The 15501-nt window shown below is 38.5% G+C and overlaps 1 long non-coding RNA gene across 1 annotated transcript; it reads left to right on the top strand.

The window, feature by feature from the left end:
* Positions 1–1328: 1328 nt before the first annotated feature.
* LOC111247061 (uncharacterized) lies at positions 1329–13992 on the top strand. Its single transcript, XR_002671946.2, has 4 exons — positions 1329–1465; positions 5807–10163; positions 12867–13065; positions 13188–13992. It is a non-coding gene; the product is annotated as an uncharacterized LOC111247061 (long non-coding RNA).
* Positions 13993–15501: the final 1509 nt, after the last annotated feature.

Here is a 15501-nt window from a genome sequence, read left to right as displayed (position 1 = left end):
AAAGATCTTGTGATTAGAATCACAGTACTCAAACGAGTAAAAGAGCTCACTGACGCACTTCAGCATGCGGAATCAATCCTGAAACCTGTAACAGAATATTTCAGAGACGGGAACACCATTAGTTTACGAGGAAACTAACAAATCTACCCGAATCTCTTATCGAAATATTTATGCGTACTCTATGTGTAAGCGGGAGTACCTTTGTTCTCTAAAAATGTATGCAGTTCGTAAAGCTCTTGCGAAATAACATATGCACAAGCCGTACGTAGGGTTATTTTTTCTGGGACCACAAAAATTTAACAGTCATTTAAAGAGCGCGGTAGCAGTGAAGTTAAAGTGCACGGCCGGAACTAATACTCTTTAACTTCACTGCTACCGCCTTCTACTTTGGCGGTAACCAAACATAACATCGTATGCCTCATGTACACAGGAATAGGCACACCTGCCATAAGAAAATAGTAGTCGGTCATCGAAAATATTACGACAAGTATTAATGTTATTGTTGTATATAAGCATAAATTCATCTAGTAGCCACGGAAGCGTAGAGAACAGCAGGCAAAGTATGCCGGAAGATCCACTGGGAAAATTATCCATTTCAAAGTAGACACGCGGAATGCAGAAGCGCGCAAAATTTTTTAATTTTTAGGTAATCACTAGACAAACTACACAATTTTCTTCTTTTTCTAGATAATACGCCCTATGCTGTACGGGGTGACAGGAAATCCGAACCGACTGTATATTGGTGTGGGGAGCAAGACGCTCCTAGTTATCGGGAGTAGACCAGCCAGTGGGGTTGATGTCCAGCCTCCGTTTGAAGGAAGCTCTACCAGCGGAAATTAACATCAAACCAGATGTGGCAGAGGGCTGCTGAAGGTCGCCATCAAGTCTTGCCCCTTGCCGATGCAAGAATGCCAATCTTATGAACCAAAAAATACACCAACTTTGTGTATCATCGTCTTCATCATTCGTAATAGCAATTGCAGCAGCAGTAGTAATATCGTGATTATGCCTGTGATGATTTGTTGGAAAGGGACTAGGAGAAAAAATGAGCCTGGAAGAGGCTTTATCTCGAGAGGCTCTGCTATTAACGCAAGCATACGCCCGGCTGTTCAATCATCGAGAGGATACAATAGCTGTAGGTACGCCGCCACGCGCGTATATTCACCACAATCAAACAAGAAGTTTATCTAACCAAAATTGGCTGCAGCTATCGTCGTACCAACGCTTACGAAAAAGACTAGCTTCGTACTATCTAGTTGTATAGAACAGACTCAATAGAGTAACGGTGGCTAACCACTTGCTCAATAGTGCCACTGCGACGTCAATATTTCACTCATCAGTCGGTAAATCCAAAACGGGCCCGCGGCAGCGACTGACCGATGCAAACGTCGAACACACACCGAAATCAACGGCCGGCTGCAAACATGTGCCCCTACTTATCAGAGGACACTCAATAAAAAAACATGTACGTAAGTGTTTAAGACTTTACTCTCATAATCGTCATTGATTAAAACGATGTGCTATTTGAACGAATCTATGATTACTAAACTCGATAACTAGGTTTTGAAGTCCATGTAAACTTTCCAAGTCGTGCCTGAGATAAACGTACACATCGGTACCGTCATCTTATTCAAAGCAATAGTGCCGGTAGGCTGCTTGGAGTACGGTAAAACTGACCTCTAGCCAGTTGGCTAATCGGACGTAGCAACGTGAGTTATACGTTGAAGTGTCAATCCCTAAATAAGTCGTCTGCCCCCTATATTTTTACCCATAGTCAACAAATCTTTTAATTCGGAACCTTAAGTTATTATGCTAGAGAAACACTTCCCTTCTAATACGATTTTCAATAAGTGCGTGCTGGTTGCAGACTCGAAATCGTAGCAGAGCAAATCTCTTTGTTTATTCGTATGTACCATAAGCATTGCACTCTTGTTAATAGTCGTAGATGAATGGTAAATAACACTAGAAACAAACACTAAGTGACCTTTTCGCATCAGCAGCTACAATGGAGAACTGTACTTGAATATAGCCTATAGTGATTGATGCACCCAATCGATTTCGACTGCAAAAGCTGAAGAATAAGTCTTACGTGCGGAAAAGAGACAGCTCTGGTGGTTAACCTAAAAAAAAAAAATAAACTCTAAAAACAACTTAGCTTCTTACAGGCTACAATGGTAAATACCATGCATAATAGCTTCGTGCAAATAATCGTTCGTATTTTGCGCGCCATTCGCCTTTCAACATCGTTCGACATGATTTGATGACACGATAGTGTAACAATTAGTGCGAACGGTACGAAATGCTACAATTTGTCTAGAAATCACCAAATCTGAATACAAACTTCTACAGTTAGCTCGGCGTGGATCATCCGCATTTACAATGCTAGGGTATAGTTTCGGTGCTACTTTACAGAAATAGGTGATGTATATAAAGGCACGATACAGCCTTTCCCTAGTAGTAGATAGACAAGTCAGATGCGCCTTTAAGCGGGCACTTTAACGCTAACGCTAGAAATGGTCAGCAAATCAAACAAATAAACCAGCAGCTTGCGCGTAGATGTTTTGTTCATTGCATGGTAAACCCAGACGTACACTTGACGTACGCTTATTCTTAGACGAACAAAAACCGTTCGCGTTACGATGAGCTTTATATGTTGTGGTTAACAGCGAAGCTCGATTTTTTTTCCATGTTTCCGAGCTATATATATATATATATATATATATAGTTTGGAAATGCTTTGTCGAATGTATGTGATTCTTTAGACGGAATTTTGTGTTGCCGAAATAATTCTATAACAGGAACTACATATATAAGGGTTTGTAATAATTCTATACGCAAGGATAGCGACAGCCAGTCGGTCCCGCTACTCCAAATAGGAACACTATCTGACCTTACATAAATCACAATCGAAGTTAGCATGCTCAATGATCGTCATCACTGCCATAGTCCAATTAGATAGAGTATGGACTACCAAAGTACTTATCAAGTTTTTTTACACTGACAAGTTGTAACTTAGATCTCTTTTCGTCGTATATATTCTCTTCCACCGAGTCCGATTCACTACGTATACATTTGCTTCTCGCCCAGTGGTCGCGTCGTCATCCTTTCGAGACGTCGCTATATGGCGGTCGAGTAACTACCATCTTTCTATGTTTCGAACTGTACTTCCGACATCGCCGTTTGGTATTTTGTCAGACGGCTGATTTCCAACACGAACAAAATTGTGCTTATGCCCGGATTCTACCCTAGATTACAACGTGTCCCTACCGAGAAATTTCGTTAACGACAAATCTATCGCAGGAATGATAACTAGCAAGGGAAATCTAAAGTAGCCTTCCTCATCCTCATGTTAGCAACACATCACTAGCAAGTATACAATGCACTGTCAATAACAGAGAACAGTAACTATTGCTCTACACGAGATAAACATGTACTGCTCTAGAGTTAGGGATTCCATGTTAAAAAGTGCTTTGTCTTGAAATTCATAGAATTTCATTTACCTTTTTAATAATGATTACTCAATCTCCTGGATTTTCTGACCAGCCCGCTATAACAAGCGTGAAAGCTGCGTATTAGCTGTAAAACTTACAAAGACTCATAAAAAGCGAGCCGAATTCGCCGTCATTCCCTAGACGCCACACCATGTATGATCAATAGTTGGATAGCGTCATTAAAAATGTCGAATAGTGACTTTTCAGTAGTTTTCTGTGTAACCAGTGTAGAAATGCGCTGCCCGCTGCCATAACAGGGGAAAAGAAAGATGTATTTAATAATGCTTTTTTTCATGTTGCACTGTCACTCATATTTTGATCAAACAGAGATCAGAAGAACAAACTGGAAATCTTTAAGGCAAAAAAATATACATGTATAATAAGCATGCGTAATTATTGTTTATTTGTATGCCTACACGTACCCCAATTATTGTTACTTCTGTTAGAATCGTTACTTGACAATATGATTGCCAGATAAGATTCTTGGTCTGAACGAAGCAGAGTCTGCATGAAGTGTGTTATTAATGCATTACCGTATGTACGGTTCATCATCGTATTTAGCTCCCTTTGGACACCCATTACTATCTTTCCGATAATAAGCGATGGCGGAGCGCGACTCGCATCATACTTGCCAAAATTTGGAAATATGAGTTTAATCCAAGTCACTCGTGTTTGCAATAGATTACGATTTATAGAAGTTTTCGCAAAAAATCTTTTACGTAATATTAGCTGTGACGGATTTATATATTTTTAGGATAAACTGTTCATATGTCGTTCATAGTGCTTTTTTAGCGTGAAAAAATAACAGCTGATTCAACGACGTAAACTTAGTCGAACTAACAGAGTACACTGTCAAAGGAGCACGGTTTCTCGTTTATAGTAGTATTAACGAACGTAGCTGATAAAGCTAAAATGCAATAACATAAGCCATGTTATGCCACGTACAGAAAGCTTATTCTCAAATAAATTAATTTTTTTGTCTTGATATAATGAACGTACATTGTCCCATACGTTGCTGAATCCGAGACAAGAGTTATTACAGAACGTGATAACTGGGGTCGGTTGTGGTTAGAAAAGCTGCGTGGGTATTTACGATGATGATGCTTTATCGGCCAGTAAGGGATCGTAAATGCATCCTCTCACAGATACGTGAGAGGACAATTTTGTTGGCAGTAGCTACCTCATTTAGATCCAACATGAAGAAACACATACACGATTGCTCTCAACAAACAAAAACAGAACTTAGGCAAGCTCAGTTAATTCCTCCGAATGGAGGGCTTCTATCAATTTTGATGTGAAATCGTTTGTTTACGGTTTATAAGTTTCAAAAGTAATTTCCTGCTTAAAAATTTGTAGAGCATCCCCTTGCTCGCTGCCATCAGCACTACCCTGAAGAAAAACGGGTTGACTATGGAAAAAGGACGATCTATGTGCACCCAATATGGAAGTGCGCTACGAACTGGGTATCTATTACAGATGCGAAGATGCTCGAGTGATCATATTTGGTTAGGTTTCATCAAACTTCTTCCGGCAGCTGTCTCCGGCAGAGCTGGGCTGGAAGTGACCTAATAAAGAGGATCATGATAATAGTAATAATAGTGAAAAAAACGGGCCATGTTGGTAGTCAAGCGGCTTCTCTACTGCATAAAGGTGCTCGTACCGCGTCCCAAAAATATGGTAGTTTGGGCTTCGGAAGTCTAACTACATCTCTCAAATTTGAGACTAATTGTAATTTCAGCAGTCTCACCAAGGGATACCTGTATTCTGATAAAACCACGTTTGCATCTAGCACGGCTATTGTGCGTGACTAGGGTGAAACGTTTATTGACTTCATTTCAGAAACGGTATACACAGACAGGCACATGCACATACTTCGCTTTTGTCCACACGTGCCATCACAAATTATTATATAACATTATAGATATGTCGTTAATCCCTTCCATGCTGCCAGTTCACACTCAAAGTCACCTTATAACTACTACTTAAGTCCAAAGCTCTGTTACAAACAAAAAAGCAAAGCGCTCATGTGCATTATTATCCACCATCGTCACGCGCAATTTATTCTACAACATACCCGTTAAGATTAGACGAGCGTGCGTTTGGGAATCGCTTCAGCGGTAGATCAATGGCACCGTGCACGTCCAACGGGAGGCTCCCGGCAGAGTGCGTTTGCTCAGTTCTTGGGCCTTTTATAACGCTGGCCAAGCGCCCCATTACCTCGAAGAAGAGGGCAGAGGGTCCAGCAACTCTGCAGGCGCCGTTACTGTTGCTGTCAGTACTACATATTTGCCCTCTCTTGGCTATCTCTTTTATAGTGCGGTTGTCGGCGGCGTGGAGTGAAGGGTAGCATCTGCTACGACGAGAAGAATACGATGTACTTACTTACCCATACAGGCTGACGGAGCATGGGAACGAACGATATATTAGCGAGGATGCAAAATACTCGGAGGAAGGAAATAAAGAAATATTCATACTGCAGCCAAGTCCAGCTGCCAGTCCATCGCCAATGCCCCGTGGTTAATGCTGTAACAAATACGACTGGCCATTCACTCAGGACTTCTAAGTGCTACAACCGTAGCTCATGCAGATCGTGCAGGCCAACAAAAAGCTGTTGTAACTGAGCGACAGAAAAGAAGGCGCCAAGATGTTTCGTTAGACTGATTCAATCATCGTCTAGAGGATGCGAACTAGCAGTATCCATGAAGCTGTGTATTAAATGATGCTACATTGTGTGCTAGAGTACGCTAATCTGCAATTAGACGAAGTGGTAGAATAATTTCGAGACCTTGGTTAGACTCAGCCTTAGCGACGGAACGGCACACTGGAGAACGGACGAAAATGAATAGAAAGGCCCCAGTGTACAATATGTATATATTTATTGTTCACATTTATTTGGGGAAAGGGCAGAGACTATTACTGCGAAGAAAACTAAAAAATAATTAGACACCCTCTAAGTGTTACTCTTTATTTTTTTTTTTGATATCATAGCAGAAACCTTTGATGCGGGGTCAACAGGAAGATGATCTGAAACCCAGTGCGATCGATAGATTACTCTATTGTAAAAAATAAATGTTCCCGTATTTTTCCTTGAAGGTCATATTTTTACTCGGGGGGGGGGAGGTTTACTTGATGCTTGCTAGTAATCGTTTTACAATGCGTCTACAGAACGAATCACCTCGTATCTCCACTAAATAGCTGCACCTATACATCACTAAAGAGCAAGAATAACAAGGAACATAGGGATGAAGACCTGCATTATACATTTTGAGTTTTTTATTCGAATAAAAATATTTCACATGCTAAAAAAAGCATGCTGTAAGCTTTTTTGAGGTCAATAAAATAGCAGGAAAACTCTGGGTTCTAAACTCTTCAAAATATTTAATAGTTTGATGGATTTCAACGTCTAAAAATGTATAATTCAATTCCACATAAATCATTGTGAAGTGGGTATTGACCTCTAAATAATTCGTCAAAAATTAACTAAAAAAATAAAAAAAAATAACCCAAAAAATGATATACCAATGTAGTTAGGTACTCATTACTCCTGTTTTCAGTACCTCAAATAAACCTCATTGCTCTGACTGAAAAAATCCAAAATTTATCATAATCGTAATCTTAGCAAAAATCAAAGCTTTGATATTTAAAATAAAGGCAAGATTTTCCTATTAATGCAATGTTTCTACTCTGTTATCTATGATTAACGTTCTATCATATTTTTTCGTAAGTGTGTCAATTGAAAGTGTTTCATTATAGCTGAAGTCGATAGCTCCTTCGTGACAAATTAAAAAACAGCCACAATGTGTATTGTCTTTATCCAGAATAAATTATTTGAATCAACATTTGATCGTTCCCAGTTCGGCGATTGTTCAAGAACCAGTTTATAATGGGTTTTTGAGGATATCGTAAACATTTTGAAAAACAAGATACCTGATGCACAATTCAAGGCTTCGTTTCTTTTTAAAGATCTCGTAAGCGAATGGCAAACTTTGTACAATTCATTATTACCTAGTTTACATGCAAACTATTGCCGAGAAGTGAATTTTGCGCATATGATAAGTAGAGTTTTGAGCATTATTGTGCACCGCTTCTAACCTTTGTGCCGTTTAACATTGCTTTCTGTAAATTATGTATTAGTTATTATAAAGCACGTGAGGTATTTAAAACAAGGAAAAAATAGCTATTCGTTAATCAGAAACAAGGCTCATGAGAGGTCCGCTGGATGTTCTCTCAGCAAAACTCGCACTTGTTGCGATAATAGAGCGAACTCATACATTTGTACAAACACCGTTCCGAAGTCACATGTGGTTAATAAAGTATTTGGAAGTAGGTGCTCGTATGGAATAGGAAAACGTTGTCAAAATAAAGAGAAACGACACAAGATTACAACTATTTCTTTTACTGTCTGGGCAAATGACTAGTTCCCAGTTTTTCGTATAGTACTACTGCATTGGCCAGTTGCGTAATAGCTTAGTGGGTAACGTGTTTGCCTGTAACACATAGGGTCGAGTTTCGAATCCGCACTGGACCTCATACTGGCTGTGGAAACATTTGCTACCGTTAGTGGGCTTCGGAAATTAGCGAGAAAAAGGGTGTAAGTATGTACAGTTGTCTGCAGATAAAATGGACCAACTTTATGCGTACTTGGAAAAATTCTGTACAACATATCCATATTGAAACACTGTGATCTGCATCCATATATACATGAATCAAGTACGCAAAATGCGCTGTCGATTCTATGCTACATACGCGTCTCATGAATTAGGAAATTCATCATGGCATTGCCCCTTCGAATCCAGGCCCCACATCTGGCTCTATTTACATTTTCGGTTTTGTAGCACAGCGTCACGCCCATTTTGCCTTCAGTATAGAACGACCCATGCATTGACAGCATTCGCCGAGCACCAGTAGAACGGATTATAGCAGTGTGGATGCGCTTCACATATACGAAAAGATCTGTTTTTTCTAGCGAAATTGAATTCTATGATGTGGCGTGTCGCATCATATATATCTATATATACAACCGGACTTTAGTCGTTCAGAAAGCTGCTTCATCCGCACAATACATACGAACGAAAAAAATCAGTATCAGTAAGTATTATAGAATTAATAAAACGTTTAACAAGTAGTCATCACCGACGATGTAGTTGAACTAACGGTAAGATACGGTAGTATTCTAAAATGCAGTTTATTCAACATATCTCTTTCAATAACTCTTTCTTTTCTCGATAGCTTTTACTCTATCTACTTATTCAGGATTACTCGACATGGAAAATGTATTTTTCAAAAAGCTCTTTTTTTCTCCCTCTATGAAGGAATACAATTTCTCAGTTAAGTGATTGGCCTAAGAACAGAAATGATTCGAACTTTACAATACACGCTTTATTTAATAAGCTCAACTTTATTATGGCTTCCGAGTCTCTATATATCAGATTCGCTAGATAGAATCGTTAATTCTTTGCATACGAAGTACGAGAGATATATATACTGGACTATCATGAGCACACTGTAGAATAGTTGCTTAAGTGCTCTATGTACCTGCCTAAATTTGCCGAAGTGCTTGTCATCCAGGAAGATTAGCAAATAAAATGTGCCTCTTATGTGAAACATTAGTGTAACAGCAGACATTTTGTTCACTGCTTTCGAGATAGGTTTGTTTTACCCTTTATATTTCAGCGTAAAATTATCCTTTTTTTTAATTAAACTATTAAAAATTATAACTTTTCTACTCTAGAGTTTATCCAACTAAATCTCCGAAGTGTTACTATTGAATGAATGATACTCTCACTATGAAGCAGTCAACACGTTAATTACTGAATTGCAATGTTCTTCGTCCTTTTGTGCACGTATACACAGTCCAATCTCTCCCTCTTGTTGGACCAGCATCCGCTTTCGGCATTGTATGTATATGTCATGGACACTAGTTGGTGTGGGTAGTTCTTTTACATCTGGAACGATCAGTTCTCCCAATGAACAAAACCTTAATTAAAAACATGCTTCGGCGCTCCTGGTTCTGCCACTGACAGGAGGCCACAAGGCTTACTTTCGTTTAATAGTCCTCAGGATAGTGATAATCGAACCAATATAAGAAGGTTTTATTATTCATTAATTAACAGAATCTCTGCATAGAACCTGCGAGATATTACGAAATCGAAAAGTGTTACAAGCTGTCCAGTCAAATTTCGAAACTGAGCCTTCCCGAAATATTTGCGATAATAAGCCGACCAAGTATAAAGTGCACGATTTAGGAGGCCTAAAATAAACGTAAACAATCGTCCATGCCCTATTTACTTACACCGTTTTCTCAAGGTGTGCGCTTTCCTAAGCAAAACAATAATGACACTGAACTTGCACTGCAAGCCTCAAGTGCATGACACATGTGCAGACGATGGCCATCTGAATCCTACCAAAGCTATAAACAAAGCTGAACATGCTAAATGATGCGCTATTTGCAGATTCTCTAAATAAACGATTTACAAGATAATTTATCCACGCTCGTGTATGATGGTGGCATAGTGTATTTGAATTCATGTGCAGAATATGGGCTGTAATACAAATGTGACCGCCAGTTGTCACCTATCAGCAAATCCAGCGTCCAGTCATTAATTTTCTTTTTAGCTCGGCAAACATTATCAGGCATCCGCTTCTTCTAGATGACAACAAGTACCTTGTAATGTATGGAGTGTTTATGTGTACATAGCATTTACGACTATATAACGATAATACAGTTGGATAGCATCTTAATGAGACTAATTTTAATCAGAGGCTTAACGTTCATCTTATATGTTCGATTTTTGACTGATCTGAGTGGAATATGTGTGTAATAAATATGAAAAAAATGTCCAAGTCCAATGTACTCAAATACCTTTGGACCGTACTATATATATATATATATATCCAAAATGTATCCGGTATATATATTTCTTTGCAATATTGTCATCAGCTTTGAAGCTGAACAAATTCTCAGTTTGTCGTAAAGTTTTCTTCTTTTCGTCGGCATGTATACATTTAGTCCAAATAAGATTATTATTGCTAATATCTGCTTATTATCATAAGACTCTGTATTTTTACATATTTTGCTTAAAATAATAAATTTTTCGAATAATTATTACTCGATCGTGCATAAAATTAGGAACGTATCATTACGTTCCTGAAACTAGAATCTGTTCAGTTCAATGCCTCGTTCCCAATGTGTGTCATATTCGAGTAATCACCGATATGTTCATTATCATAGTTTTCAACTGCTAACGAATTGTTTCTTAGAGGAAATTGTTCGTCAACACTTCGTTCGCTAAACTTAAATGAGTTTTCGGATGAAGTTGACGGCATGTATTTGCATTTTGCCATTGTAGTTAGACTGGTTAGCAAGAAATTCCAATGCCTTTTGACAATGATAGCATCTGAAGACCTTCTCGCGTTTGCACTTCAAGAGCAGCAAGTAAATTAACTTTGGATGTTGTCATCCTGTCTACCAGATAGAGCGCCGTAGGGAGAAGTAGTTAAAATAACGAAACATCGTTAGAGGAAGTTGAAAAAATCGTTTACTTAGCACATACATAACTGAAACTATGCACTATCGACTATCATCGATCACCTAGTATCAATACCCTAGCAAAAAAAAAACTACCTCGTATCATGTTGTGCTCATGCCGAAAAGTGCTCTTGTTTCTTCTGATCCTTATGGTACCCTAGAGGAGCAGCAGAATTACTCTACCTAGGAAGCTTCCACAATACACATAAAATCTGCGAGGATATTTATTCTCTATCTGGTGATCGTTTTAGACTGTATAGAAAAGCAACAGACTACCTACTAATAAATTTAAGAAGCGTTGTTTTATTTCGTATTATCTGGAATTTTCTTTTTCAGATGCCTAGCGTGAGTCAGCCAGATCGAGATGCGCAGTTGTCGATGTACACTGGCTCGCATGTAAAATAGATTACACATTCAACTCAAACGGTCAAATCTATAGAAATTCTCGCGTTATAAAGATATAAGACTTATTATAAGAAGCGATGGCTGTTCTTAAAGCTCACAACGAACACCATAAGCACAAGGATCCAGGATAGCGGCGCTTTTATAACCTCCCTTCGACGTATCATGCAGAATGAGGCGTGCATTGTTTTTGATTGTGAAAGATAGCATTTCGGAACGATAGCCCTGCTTTGTTGCGCTCTGATTCTGTGCTAAAAGCTGTTGTCCTGCAAACAGAACAGCAGCTTTTAGTACAGAATACCAATATAGTACCTTAATATTGAGGCTTAATTTTTTAACTGACCACCGTGGAGTTTCTGTGGACTTCTGTCTTGTTCCACCCATAACCAGAGAGATATTTACGGGGAACACCATTCTGCGCGATAAACGCTACACTATACAAGTTTTCTCATGCCAGATAGGGATAGCTGTATAGGTGCGAGACATAAAACAGATTTACCGTCTAGTTTTTTAGCTTGTGTAAAGTTTGTTCGAAAAAGTATCATTTGAATGGCTGGGCATAACAACATCAATTATGGCAACTAGGACTGTACTAACGATACCACATTTGAATCGCTTAGAGTCGTTACCAATAAAACAAATATGCAACTAGACTGATCCTAAAGACGAGCGCATTAAAACTGCTTGACCAGCAATCGACATGATCACGAAACTAAGTATCCCAAGCGTTTCTAGTATGAAGAAAAGAAAATATGGCTATTTAGTAGATCTTGTCATCATAGCTTACACCGAAATCACTTCTGACGTTTATCCCACAAACGGATTTATTTAAGTTCACTGTAGTGAAAATATAAAATTCAAAATAAGGCGATTGTATATCTATAAAAGCATATAGTATCGAGGCGTGGACTTCTGCATAGATTTATTAAGTACAAAGTATTACGATCAAAAACAAATTAGAGGAGTTTCCCAAGTTTTCATATAAGAGCTTATCTTTCTCCGTCAGCGTTGCAATTGATTTATTCTATTAAATACTCCGGAAAGCCGAAATTTACTGGCTTTTACAACCGCTACTTTTTGTGCCGCCACTTTGAAAACGCGTCTCTATTGGGCTAATTGCCACAAACTTTATGATACTACACAATGTTTTTGAGACTCTCGTTCAAATTAAGCTGTAATATTTAATAGTGTTGCATACAAAAGTAACTCAGTCTATTCGAAGGTCACCTCGAATCTATAACTGTGACTATGGTTTTCGTTCAGATTTTCTCGTAACTTGATTGAAAATCTCAGTCATATTCCGCATAGCTGCCGCTGCTGAGGTTGAGCGCATTTCTATTGCACGACCTTCACAGACGTAGATCCGTCTTTTATAGTAACTTTTTCATCGTCGAAACAAAGTGTCATTTTTAACTAGAAGTAAACTCTCCTTTGCGCTACCGCAGGTATCGACGGAGAGAGGAGAGACACAAGCAGGCGTACCCAAAAGATGAACATGATCGACGCTGCAATGACCCTGGATCTCGTACCAAAACTGATACATGCCGATGCTCACAGCCGTTAAACAGCTGCTGTAATCTAATCAAGGACGAACATGACTCGATTAGCTACACGATGTGACTACTCGAATACTAAAAAAAATAGGTATAATGTTTTTTTTTTCGTTTTTGAATTTCTTCCAATTCGTATTTTGATTGCACGGTCTTCGGTTCTCAAGTTTTTAGCCCACTTTCTTAACTTTTTTATGATTTCTTTGCTAATTTCAGTAATTTACGATTCTGGCGATAAAGCGTACCAGTAAGTTAGTTTTCGCTGTATCCTGCACCGGCTTATTACCGGTGAAGTATATTACGGTCCGGTATTACATCGAAAAAATACTGTTATCTCCTCTACAACCCAATACGGACAGTGCTTTAAGATTGCTTAATATGAGTTTGGGCAATACTTAAATCGAAGAAGAAGAAACTTCGCAGAATTTTCTCGAATCTTGCAGCTGCAGTAATGTTAATCCAACCCTCGAACATCGCTTCTAAAAGATTTCCGGGTAGAGCTCTATACTGTGCTCATCGACAATCTAATTACGACCACCAAAAAGGAAGAGGTCAATGATCACTATAAGCATTTATGGGGAACAGACCCCTATTTTATATACCCTCTGCAAGCAGCACATTATCCAGCGTTTAAATCGGCATTGCATTCAATAGATTTTTCTAGCTCAATCTCGAATACGCACCCATTATAGTGGATTAAGCCGAACGTACTAACACCAGTAAACCCAATCAACTAGTAGAATATGTGCAGGCATTTGGCGGATTTTGAAAATCCGTAAATGTATATAACATTGCGATATTTAAAGTCATTGAATATGTCCACACAAAGAATGTGTCACATTAGGCAATAAATAGTGATGCTATCTGTCGACATGTTTTAGATAAACTGAATATACTTGTTAAAAAAAATAACTAGATAGGCTTCAAAATCTCAAAGTTCCCGTGGCAAAACGAAGGTTCCTTATTTGAACTGAAGAAATCTAAGGCTTTTTAAGGTATCAATAAAATATTTTCTCACTAATCTAAAGTTTCTTTTAATCACTCAAACTTTTAGCAGAGTTGCAGTAAGCCACAGAAAACTGTAAAGTTTTCAAGCTTTACGAGTATGAGTTTCATTTTGGAAGTAAATCGGTCGAAACAGCGCACTGACGCAGAGACTACTAGAAGCAGCGCAAGCTGTTAGCTTCAAATATCCCCTGATGAGAATCTTGAATTCAAAAATGAGTCCCATGGAAGAACTCGCGAGGTGTGTGAAGGTGAACAATGAAGTGTTGAGAACCATTTGGAAGGCAGCCTATGTCAAAATTCACTAAATGATATCTAGGTATGGTGCATGTGGCAAAGATGTAGAAGTTACAGTTGAAGGATCTGTCATCCATTACACTCCTTAGATATTGCTCCCTCAGATTAGCATTTTTTTTTCAAAATCCCTGAAGCTTCTTAATAGAAAATTCCTTAAGTCAACTTGAAGTCAAAATTACCGTTCCAAACTTTACGGATCCTTGTACACCGGATTTCTACAGCAGCGGAATAGATAAATTACCGTCTGAAAGACAGGGGGCTATAGATCATAATGATGCATACGTCGATTAAAAATAAAAGAATTACGCACGTAAAACAGGTCTAAGTTCACTGCCTTAGATTTCATACCCTTAAATACCATTATAAGTTTATTTGAGACGAGTGTGCAAACCAAACAGAAGATAAAGTTAGAATTAGCTGTACGCCATAACAATAAGCAACAAGAAGAACTGCTAGGTATCCAAAACCAACAGTTTTTTTATTTGACTGCCCATTATAGGTCAATAGGCTCTGAAAAGATGATTTATTATACTCGTCCTAGACTTCGTTCACACTGACCTTGGAAAATGTTTTTATTAAAACATCTAACTTATTTATAGCAAATATTAGCTTAGACAATTTCATTAATTAATTGTTGCTAAACAGTTTCGTGAATTTGTATTAAAATTTCCTTCGCTTGTCTATATGAGATAATCCCGATAATCAGTACTCTGAGTATGTTATAACAAGTCAGATGTGCAACTATATCAGCCTATGTTAAGACATATTTTTGTGGGAATTGCTTGTGTTTCGTCCGAAAATTATAGCTTTAATTTGAAACCTTCATCCTGACGTAAACAACATAGACACTCAGGACCATGTTTGACAGTAACGAATTACCTTGTGGCAAAGAAACTTGGAAAAGAATTCCCGTATTGATTCACTCGTTAGACGTCCATCCCCATGTGTAAAAGTGCAATTCCTTCGGCTCGAATCAATAGGCGAAGCGCGAATGTGTTCTAGGTTTTTTCGCGCTAGTTGATTCGGACGTTATTTTCCGATGCTCTTATAAGTGGGACTAATTGTGGAATTGGTAGAATCTACTTGTGTGGATCAGACGTCTAGAACTCATTGCACTGCTGTTAGATATCGACGCAACGAACGCGTTGCGTAGTTGTACGAAATGTGGGTATGTTCTACCAACGAATAGAACGAAGTTTTATTCTAATTTCTCAGCAGAGAGTACTTT

This window comes from Varroa destructor, unplaced genomic scaffold, assembly GCF_002443255.2.
Source record: "Varroa destructor unplaced genomic scaffold, Vdes_3.0 BEIS01000003.1, whole genome shotgun sequence".
In the NCBI taxonomy this organism is placed as follows: domain Eukaryota; kingdom Metazoa; phylum Arthropoda; class Arachnida; order Mesostigmata; family Varroidae; genus Varroa; species Varroa destructor.
Note: the sequence above shows the minus strand (reverse complement) of the source record. Positions and strands in the feature narration are given on the sequence as shown.